The sequence below is a fragment of the Solanum stenotomum genome, chromosome 1 (assembly GCF_019186545.1).
Source record: "Solanum stenotomum isolate F172 chromosome 1, ASM1918654v1, whole genome shotgun sequence".
Classification (NCBI taxonomy): Eukaryota; Viridiplantae; Streptophyta; class Magnoliopsida; order Solanales; family Solanaceae; genus Solanum; species Solanum stenotomum.
The window spans coordinates 103,738,053-103,748,791 of NC_064282.1; the positions used below are offsets into that span (position 1 = coordinate 103,738,053).

The following is a 10,739-nucleotide window of genomic DNA, read 5'->3' on the forward strand; positions in this document are numbered from 1 at the left end:
TCACAGATTGGAGGTGCACCAAAATTCAATTAATACCTACCTAGAATAGTAGGGTTCATGGAACATAATAAAAAGGCAATTTAATATATTGTTCACTACAGGAAAATTCCTTTTGCATCAGAAATATAATTTTTTAGCATTCAATCAAAACATTACCTGGTCGTCAAGGAAGTGAGTTGAGAACCACGAGGTATCGAGTACAATTTTCAGCGGTGGCAAAAATGTAGGTGATTTCTTCTATTTATGCTTTGAAGGATAGACTTACCTAATACCACAATCAAGAAAGCAATATATATGGTTTAGAAATAGAAAGGAAGAGGGAGAAATATCAATTGATGTAATTCTAGACGCAAGAACAATAAAGTGAACCACAATCAAGCAAACAAAATATACTATTAAGAAACAGAAAAAAAAAACAGAGATTTAGAAGTAAAAAAGGATGGTCTAGCAACTTAAGCTTGAAAGGGATAGAAAAGAGAACTTACCTTGACTCTAATCAACTCTTGAGTAACTGAACTCAATATATAGCAATAAGACACATACAATATATAAAGCTTGTAAAACTATTTAAAATATGACGTCAAAAATCATATTTATAATATCATAAAAAATACCATGCTCCCTCTCATAGTCAACTTGTGCAATGCATGAATGAAGTCCCATACCCCCATCCATACTAAGCAGAACCCCTCGAGGAACCATGCAATTTCTACTGTGGGAGTTTCTCTAACCGACAACCACCACTAGGAACCTAAGTGGTGATACAACGTTGTTACCATCACGCAGCCAAATTGTCCTATACTTTGCTGTCATATAGAACTACTTTAACTTTACCTTAGTGGATCCACTAGCTTAACTTATGTGATCATCTAAAAAGTATGACTCGTTAAATCCCATGTTGGCTACATGGTTTTTATGGAGGGTTGAGTTAATATGAACCGCGTCCCCAATTCGGTGCTCAAGACTACTCCCAAAAATACTTTGTCTCGTAAGTGTTTTAAACACATCTTTCTTTAGTTTAAATTAATTGCTCAAACTACCCTCTTAAAAGGGGTAATTGCTCTTGAAAACTCTTTCTAAAAAGAACATATCAAAACCATAGTTTAATATGATCATTGATGACTCGGGAAGTCATACTGCATAAACATTGATGGTATATCTAGAGACCATATTGTTTAAACATTGATGACATACTTGGTTGTCATACTATACATGGTTTAGAAACTCTTTCGCAAAACTCATCTTTTTCTTCAAAAGAGATAGTACTCAAACTGCTCAAAACTCTTTTGGAAAATCTCAGTTTCCCCTCATCTTGAATGTGAAAACATTTATAAACTTCTTTAGAAATACTTAGTTCCCTAATAACTTTTGAGAAATGAACTTGACTCTATACTCTTTACTTAACTTGAACCTCTATACTCTTTACTTAACTTGAAACTTGAGCCTAAAATGAACTTAAAACGTTCAATAAAGACTCTTGAAAAACTTTAAAGGCTTGCTTTCACTTACCTCTTAACTTCTAATCTTGACTCTAACTTCACTTGACTTTGATCCTAACTTTCCTCGAATTGTATTATGGATTCAAGGGTAATGATCTCATGTTTATGGATGAGTTCGGGACGTCTAGAAGTACCTTAGAGTGTTGAAAACAACTATGAAACATAGGTACATTACTAAGGAACATGTATGAAAAAGTGGGGAAGGAATGGGAAGGATTGACGTCCTTGGCACTCTGAGAGGCGCGGGGCGCCAGCCATCAAAGCTCAGAAGGCCTGGTGGGGGCTCTGCTAGGGGTGCTGCCCCAAGGGTGGTAGCTCAGAACCCCTATTGGGGCGCGCTGGCTGGCGCGACGCCCCAGCCTTTTTCCCCGAAAACAAGACTTTTCTCCTTCCTTTTTCCAACTCTAAACCTTCTTAACTTCAAAGTTTCCAGCCCCAAACACTTAGAATCATAAATCCCCTTACTATACAATAGATTCAACTCAAAATCACAACCGGAAAGATGCACCAAACCAACAAGAAACTTCAACAACACAACCACAACTTCAACAAACACAACCACAAACTTCAACAAACACAACCAATCTTTTCTCGGAATTAAAACAAGTTTAGCGTGTGGGGGAATTAACGAACCCAACACTATGAACTCACATACCTTAATAGGGATCACCCCCGACGAAATCCACGACAATCTTGACGAATCCTTGCTTCTTCTTCTCTTTCTCCTCTTGTTCTCCTCTTCTCTCTCAAATCCCTAACCCTCACTTTTTAAAAGGGAAAACTGATTTAAAATCAGTCTAGACCCTTAATATAACCAAAAGAAATGGTTAGGGAAAAGACCAAATACCCTTACAAATTTGGACTAAATTGCCCTGTGCTAACAGCCCACCTTCCAAAGGGCATAACTCACTCATACGAACTCGGAATCGAGCAAACTCGGCGGCGTTGGAAAGATCATTCCAAGAGCTTCCCAAACATAACTGGATATTCACCTAACACATCCTGAGCTAGGAGTTATGACTGCTCAAAGTTGACCAAAAACTTTTTTTTTCCATACTTGACCAAATTTCCAGATTTTTAATTCTTTCCAAAAATGACTATTTCCAATTCTAAGCTTCTTCATAGCTATTTCAAATTGCCGGATGTTACAGCAACACACAATGCTAACAAGTTTTCTTTTATGTCCTATATTTTTACATAAGTTATGGATCACTGTGGTCCAAGCCAAGTGACACTTTGCATTAGGTATCTGGACAACACTAACTCATGCACACCTACTGCATCACCCAATGCTAAGTAATTAAATACCAAATTAAGCAAATTTTAAGCGAATATCAAAGCTAGCAATATATTGAGCATACTAGTATAAAAGGTTTACATTATTAGGCATTATGTGGAAGTTATGATAAAGGCATTTGTCAAAAAATATTGATATAAACAACAACTATGTGTCAATTCTAAGCTAGTTGGGGTCAATTCTCTTGGTTTTTTTGGATCTAGGCGAGGAGGAATGGATGCATAGGTGACATGTATAAGTTATACTTCCAATCCCTACACTACTTTAATCTAATAATTATATCATGAAGACATAAAGAACTTCACAGATGAGAGGTGCACCAAAATTCAACTAATACCTACCTAGAATAGTAGCGTTCATGGATCATAATAAATAGGCAATTCAATATATTCTTCACTAGAGGAAAATTCCTTTTGCGTCAGAAATATACTTTTTTAGCATTCAATCAAAACATTACCTGGTCGTCAAGGAAGTAAGTTTGAGAACCATGAGGTATCAAGTACAATTTCGAGTGATGGCAAAAATCCAGGGACTTCTTCTATTTATGCCTTGAATGATAGACTTACCTAATACCCCAATCAAGAAAGCAATATATATGGTTTAGAAATAGAAAGGAAGAGGGAGAAATATCAATTGATGTAATTCTAGACGCAAGAACAATCAAGTGAACCACAATCAAGCAAACAAAATATACTATTAAGAAACAAAAAGAAAGACAGAGATTTAGAAGTAAAAAAAAGACGGTCTAGCAACTAAAAGACATTTAATTACTAGAATAGAATCTAAGGGTGAAATGAAATTAAACTCATACAAGTGAAGACTAACCTAAGTAATCAAGAGGTTCAATTGAACAAATATGAGGGCTTCTTCAAACTCATAAAGAAGCCTAAATATAAAATGTTCATTCAAAAACCAACTCCTAAAATAAACCCTAGTTTCTACTATTTATAATAATAGATAAACTAACCTAAGCTAGTTACAATAATACCCTTGAGGTAAAACCAAGGAAAGTCTAGCCTATTAATTATTTAAAATTTAGTCATCATATATATATGAACAATGCCTATTATACTGTTTGAGGTCATTCTCATTATTTTAAATCAAACTTCAACAAATCTTGTGTGTGCATCTCCATGCTTTTGGGAGATAAATCTTACATAGAAGGTATGAGATGAACCCAAAGGCACTTGATCTATCTTTATTCTCGTTTGATTAATTAATTTCTACAAAATATCTTTCAGACTACGTAGTGAATGATTTCATCAATGAATATTCATTTTTTTTCAATGTCGAACAAATTCTCACCAATTAATCAACTCCGATCGAACTAATCAAACCCCAAAACAAATTATAAATTTTAGTTAGGGTTTTAGGAGACAAAATTTGTTTGCAATAAATCTTATATATGGAAATTAAACTCCAATCACAAAATAAATATGACGAAACAAGAATATTTTATTAATTAACAGTTTGGGTACAATTATGTCCCTCTCTTGATTCTTTTGTAGGATAATTTGCACATTAAATGAATTTTATTTGATATCCATGTAAAGAGGTTTCTGTGGATCTTCTTTTGAAGTATTTGGTTATAAAGAAGAGTCCACCCACATCTTGATACCTTTGTAAATATTTCATGAATTTATGAAATTTTGAAGATCCCTCTCTAAGGGATATATTACCCTTTATATAGTGTAAGCTAGGAGTAGTTTTCAAGAATCCTAACTAAAATTTGACTCATCTGGTAGAGTGCCACACAATTTTGATATCTACGAATGCCGAGTTCTTGTTTCATGAAGAAATTGATTTCTTTTTTAAAAAACCTTTATGGTCACATAGTTCACTGAACTGTCTTATTGGCTGGAGTTTTATTGTTTGAGGTGTAATCAACGGTTCCAGAAGAGGTCTTATGTTTATAAATGTATTAGTATCTTTGTTGGAGCTAGAATCAACAAAGATCGCACAAACAACGGACCCAACAGCATCTCCAAGCACATTTGGGAAGTAGTTTCAGCCTCCCATACGAATATGGACACAAGATCCAATTTCTCAAAAATCCTCAACAGTGCAACATATCTGCTTTTGTATATTTGGCGATGCATGAAGAAGGTGCTTGTTCAGGCCAGCCATACCTGCAAATTGAGCATATCATTCATTGTTTAAAGAAGCAAACCTCAAATCAGTAATTAGTCATGGAGTTAGTTTGAATATTTGAAATAGAGATGTGTTGTAACAACAGAATCTAGAACTGCATCTCCAAGAAACTCCGAACGTTAACATCATCGTGGAATCTCAAGTAGCATGTATGATCCTTGAGTTAAAGCTTCAACAAGCACTGAAGGATAATTGAACTTGTAATGTAGCAGGGATTCAAAGTACCAGACATTAACTAGTTTCTCAGAATTCACAGGGAAGTGCCTTGGCATAAGTGCATCAACAAAATCACTGTGCAACCAAAGTCATTTCATAAATGGTAATGCCGCTACTTCCCCACAAAAGTTGAGGTAGGCACCTATTAGTGCCTCAATGACATCAAGTACTTCTTACTATTTCTAATCATTTGCCTTAGCGTACTATACATTTTTATTGAAGGCAACATGAACTCTTAATCAAAGTTGTGAACTTGAGAATTATCATCAGGAATGATTCACGTTATAGGATTGAATGGTTCATTATGGATGAATTTTGATATTTTACGAGCACATCCAAACTTGCACAGTGTAACATTGGAAATGATTTTATTTTTCTTAATTTTGAAAAAATCCTCGTGATGACTTTCATAAGTCTTAAACAATTGTATACTAACATCACATTCAAGAAAAGAGTCTCCAAGTTTCCCAAGTGATTCTAAATGTAACTTCTAGAGGCATTTCTTTATTGTCATTACTTCTAAAACCTTGGCAGTTGGGATACAAAGTTTTAGCTTGTAGTGATCCAAAAGCTTTCTTTATAAGTTTATTCGACATGACTGCTTCCCCTATAAAGTCTAAAGGTTGTAGCACAACAGATAGGTATTGCGGAAGATTTTAGACCTCGAGAATTTTATGAATTCTAAGGTATACACGTATGGCAGTGAATTTGTTATACTTCACCCGAACAGATTCACTGCCATACCTGTATAACTTAGATTCATAAGATTCTCTAGGTCAAGAATCTTTCACCAATAACTATCTATCATGCTAGAACCTTTAGACTTTATAGGGGAAGCCATCAGAATAAACTTGAAAATAATTCTTTTTTATCACTGCAAACTAAAACTTTTTATCCCAACTGCTAAGGTTTTGGAAGTGATGACAACAAAGAAATGCCTCCAGAAGTTTCATTTGAAATCACTTAGGTAACTTTGAGACTCTTTTTTCAAATATGCTATCAGTATACAACTGTTTAAGACTTATGAAAATCATCACGAGGGTCTTTTCAGCATTAAGAAATATAAAATAATTTTCAGTGTTGCATTGTTCAAGCTTGGATGTGATCGTAAATTTCTGAGATTTATCTGTAATGAACCATTCAATCTTAAAATGGGGCTCATTCCTAGGGATAATCCTCAAGTTTAAAACTTTGGCAAAGAGTTTGCCTTCGGTAAAAATGTATATATAGTAGGGTAAAGTAGGAGATTAGAAGCAAGAGAGTAGTTGATGTGGTTGAGGCACTAATATGTGCCTACCTCAACTCAGGCGGGGAAGTAACAACTTTATCATTTATGAAATGGATCAGGATGGACATTGATTTTATTGATGCACCTATCCTAAGGCACTTCCTCATGAATGTTGAGAAGCTAGTCATTGTACGGTACTTGGAAATCACTGCTACATTACAAGTTTTATAGTAGGATTCGTTGCTTGTTAAAGCGCTAACTCACGGATCTTACATGCTACTTGAGATACCAAGATGCTATTAGCACTTGGAATTTCTTGGAGATATAGTTCTAGGTTATGTTGTTACAACACATCTCTATTTCAAATATTCGAGACTGAATCCAAGACTAATTACTTATTTGAGGTCTACTTTTGTAAATAACGAATGTTATGCTCAAATTGTAGACAAGGCTAGCCTGCATAAGCACACTGTTCTTGCCTCGCCAGATCTGCAAAGGCAGATATGTTGTACTGTTGAGGATTTTTAAAAATTGGATCTTGTGTCCACGTTTGGATGGGAGAGTGGAACTACTTTCCCAAAGGTGATTGGAGATGATTTTGAGTCCCTTGCTAGAGAGCGATCTTTGTTGATTTTGGCTTCGACAAAGATACTACATTTCTAAGCATAAGACCTCTTCTGGAATAGTTGATTAGACCTCAACCAACAAAACTCTATCCAGCAAGACTATTAAGTGAACTATGTGACCCAAAAAAATTCATGGGACAAGAACTTGACATTTGAGACATCAAAATTTTGTGGGACCCTACAAGATGAGTCCAATTTCATTTAGGATTTTTTGAGACTAGTTACCCTAAACTCTAGCTCACACTTATATAACACTTATATAAAGTGTAATATATTTCTTTGATTAGGCATATCTAAATTTTCATATATTCATGAAGTGATCAAGATATGGGCGCACTCTTCTTGACAACCAAATACTTTAACAAGATCTGTAAAATCCTTTCACGAAGATCAAATAAATCCTAAGAAGGTCCATATCATCCTAGTTTGAGTGACACTAATAGACTTTGAATCACGGAGAAATCTTATGAGAGGGGAATCAACGGATAAATATATTTGTACTCATAATCTTTATGAATAAACTCATTCTTTTTTATTTATTCTGTGATTGCAATATTCTTTTTATATATGGAAAAAAAATAGTGCAAATAAATTTGCACGCCTAGTGTGACCTAATTTACTCTTCATCTCCTCTCTTACAAAGAAAATGCAAATATGAAGCCACAAACTGCAAAAATTGAAACTTCATTTTTATGGGTACGTCAAGTATCATCTTTGAGTTTATCAAGTTTACACTTTGACAAGCCTTGAACTAGTGGGCATTTATAGATACCAAAATTTTGTGGAACTCTATGAGATAGGTCACTTCCTCAAGAAAAGGGCAACAATTTGTAAAGTCACAATTAGTAGGAACATCCTCCCGAACGAGCTTAACACACTTGTAGCTTAGGACAGGTTTAAATTGTGTTTCAATATCATTATTGTCAATGTACACAAAGCATTCTCATTCAAATTACCAAAATTCTAGTATTAAATATCTTCACATTTAATAGGTTGCCTAAATACGTTAATATAGAAAAAAAGATTATTATTATTATTAATAGAAGAACAAGTTTTCTTTTTTGTCCTATATTTTACATAGGCTATGTGTCACGAACTTAGAGTCTCACTAATGTTCTGTGCGACACCTAGCAACTTACTCACGAATCTTTCACATTCTTGTAAGCTCAAGTAAGCCTTTTCAAACTAAGATCGCTAAGAGAATGCAAGAAAGACTGGGAAAGCTTTGGAAGAAGGCTTTGTATTACTTTGTGGAAAGCTTTACACTTGGTTGGATCCGTTTGCAAATAAGAGGCCCTCTATTTATACTACCTCCTAAGGACCTAAGTATAAATACTATTTACTTTACAAGTTCTTAAAATATTTACACTTTAGTTCTATTCTAGAATTCTCTACAAGTTATGGGGAATTTTAAAGACTTCTTGATATCTAGGGAGTTCTATAGGGTTCTACTAACCTCTCCACAACTCTAGATTCTTCTCCCTTATCCTAATGCCAAATTTTAACAGTGAAGTGGTGGGACATGACACTCTCCCCCACTGTTGATGCAATGAGTGTGGCGCATTGCTGCAAGAACTCCCGAATACGGTCCTTAAACTGCCAGAAATCTTCATATCTCTCTCATATGGCCTCCTCCGAAGATTGTACCTTCCAATGAACAAGGAAGATGACACTTACTTGCTTTCCTCGCTTCCTTTTTGCTTGATAGTCTATGATTGACTCGATTTTTCGATCATGCGAGGCGGTGATAGTTATGGTTGCCCATTTTGACTAGTTCTGGCTGGGATCATCTTTGTCCTTATGGTATGGCTTGAAAACGCTCGCATGAAAGACTAGATGGATTTTGAAGTGTGGAGGTAACTCCACTTTGTAGGAGATCTTGCCTACCTTAGCAATGACCTTGAACGAGACCTCATATTTTCGCAATAAGTTCGAATGTACGGCCCTTAGTGCTTTAGACTATCTTAGGTTGAACTTTACCAAGACCATGTCTCCAACTTGGTAATCCGTGGGACGCCGATTGCGGTCAGCAAATGTCTTCATCCTTTTGGTTGCCTTGTCTAAGTCGGACTTGGCAGTGTTGAACTGTTTCTCCCATCCTTTGGAAAGATGGTAGGGTCCCAAACTCTTTCCATGAAAAGCGGCAGGTAACAAATGTGAAGTTTAAGGTTGTTGGCTAGTCTCCAACCCAAATGGTGTGTGCCCAGTGAACTCACTCCTTTGCAAATTGTAAGAAAATTGATCTATGTCTAGGATTCTGCCCAATCTTTCGAGTCTGCACTTACGTAGTTCCTTAGATAGTACTCTAGTAGGGACTTGACGTGCTCGACTTACCCGTCTGTTTGTGGGTGGAAACTTGTGGAGAAGTGAAGCTCCGTGCCAAGTATCTCAAACAATCCCACCAAAAGTTCCCGGTTAAGCGACATTCTTGATCACTAATAATATGTCTTGGCAACCCCCAATACTTATCCACGTTTTGGAAAAATAGCATGACTGCCTCCTTAGCGATGCAACCGGCTGTGGCAGGCATGAAAGTTGCATATTTTGATAATATGTCCATCATGACCATTATCATTTCATACCCATCGGACTTGGGTAAGAAAGTGATGAAGTCCATAGTCACGCTCTCCCATGGGCGTTTTGTTACAGGTAGTGGCTAAAGCATCCCTCTCGGTTGCCTCTGCTCCACCTTGTCCTGCTGACACACCAAACATGTCTATACGTAGCATTCTATGTCGTCCCACATACGTGGCCAGTAATAGATTGCCTCAATCAATGCCCTCATTCGTTGCTTCCTTGGATGCCCAGCCACAGTGCGCCTTGGCTCTCTTTGATGATTTGCCGCCTACCTAATAGACCCAAACTTGGGCACATAGACCTTCTGAGCAGTAGTGAGTAGGAGATGGTCTTCCACCCAAAAACGTCTTGTCTTGCCTTGGGCGGCCAACTCCATGAGCTTCTTTTCCTTTGGATCATGTTGCATGCCATCCTTGATATCATCTTAGATGTCACAATGAGTTGTAGTGATGGAAGTGAGCTCAGCCTTCCTACTTAGTGTGTCGGCCACTACATTGTCCCTCCCGACTTATACTCTAAGACGTAGTCAAACTCGGCTAAAAACTCTTGCCACCTAGATTACTTCAGGGTGATCTTCTTTTGTGATTAGAATTAGCTAGTGGACTCATTGTTGGTCTTAACCACGAACTTGGATCATAGTATGTAGTGTCTCTACGTGCGTAGGCAATGTAAGATGACTGCCATCTCTTTCTCCTGCACCGTGTAGCGTCGCTCGGTCTCATTCAATTTGCGGCTCTCAAATGCTATTGGGAGTCTATCTTGCATCAATACTCCCCCAATGGTGAAATATGAAGCATCTGTATGTACCTCGAACTTCTTTCAGAAGTCAGGCAGCGTCAAGACCGACTCTTCAGTCACAACGACCTTGAGGTTTTCGAGAACCCTTTGGTACTCCTCGCTCCAAACCCACGACTTATTCTTCTACAATAAATTGGTCAGCGGACTGGCCTTAGCGGAGCAGCCACTTATGAATCTGCGATAATAGTTCGCAAGTCCAAGGAAAGATCTGAACTTGATCATTTTTGTGGGTTCCTCCCACTCTTTGATCACATGTATCTTCGCTTCGTCCATCCGCAGTTCGCCTTGGCTAATTATTTTCCCCAAGAAGTGTACCTCGTGTTGGGCGAATTCGCATTTCTCCAACT

The 10,739-nt window shown here is 36.9% G+C and overlaps 1 pseudogene; it reads right to left on the bottom strand.

Moving 5' to 3' along the window:
* LOC125860743 (endoribonuclease Dicer homolog 2-like) overlaps positions 1–10,739 on the bottom strand; it is a 23,767-nt pseudogene that overhangs the window by 2,879 nt on the left and 10,149 nt on the right.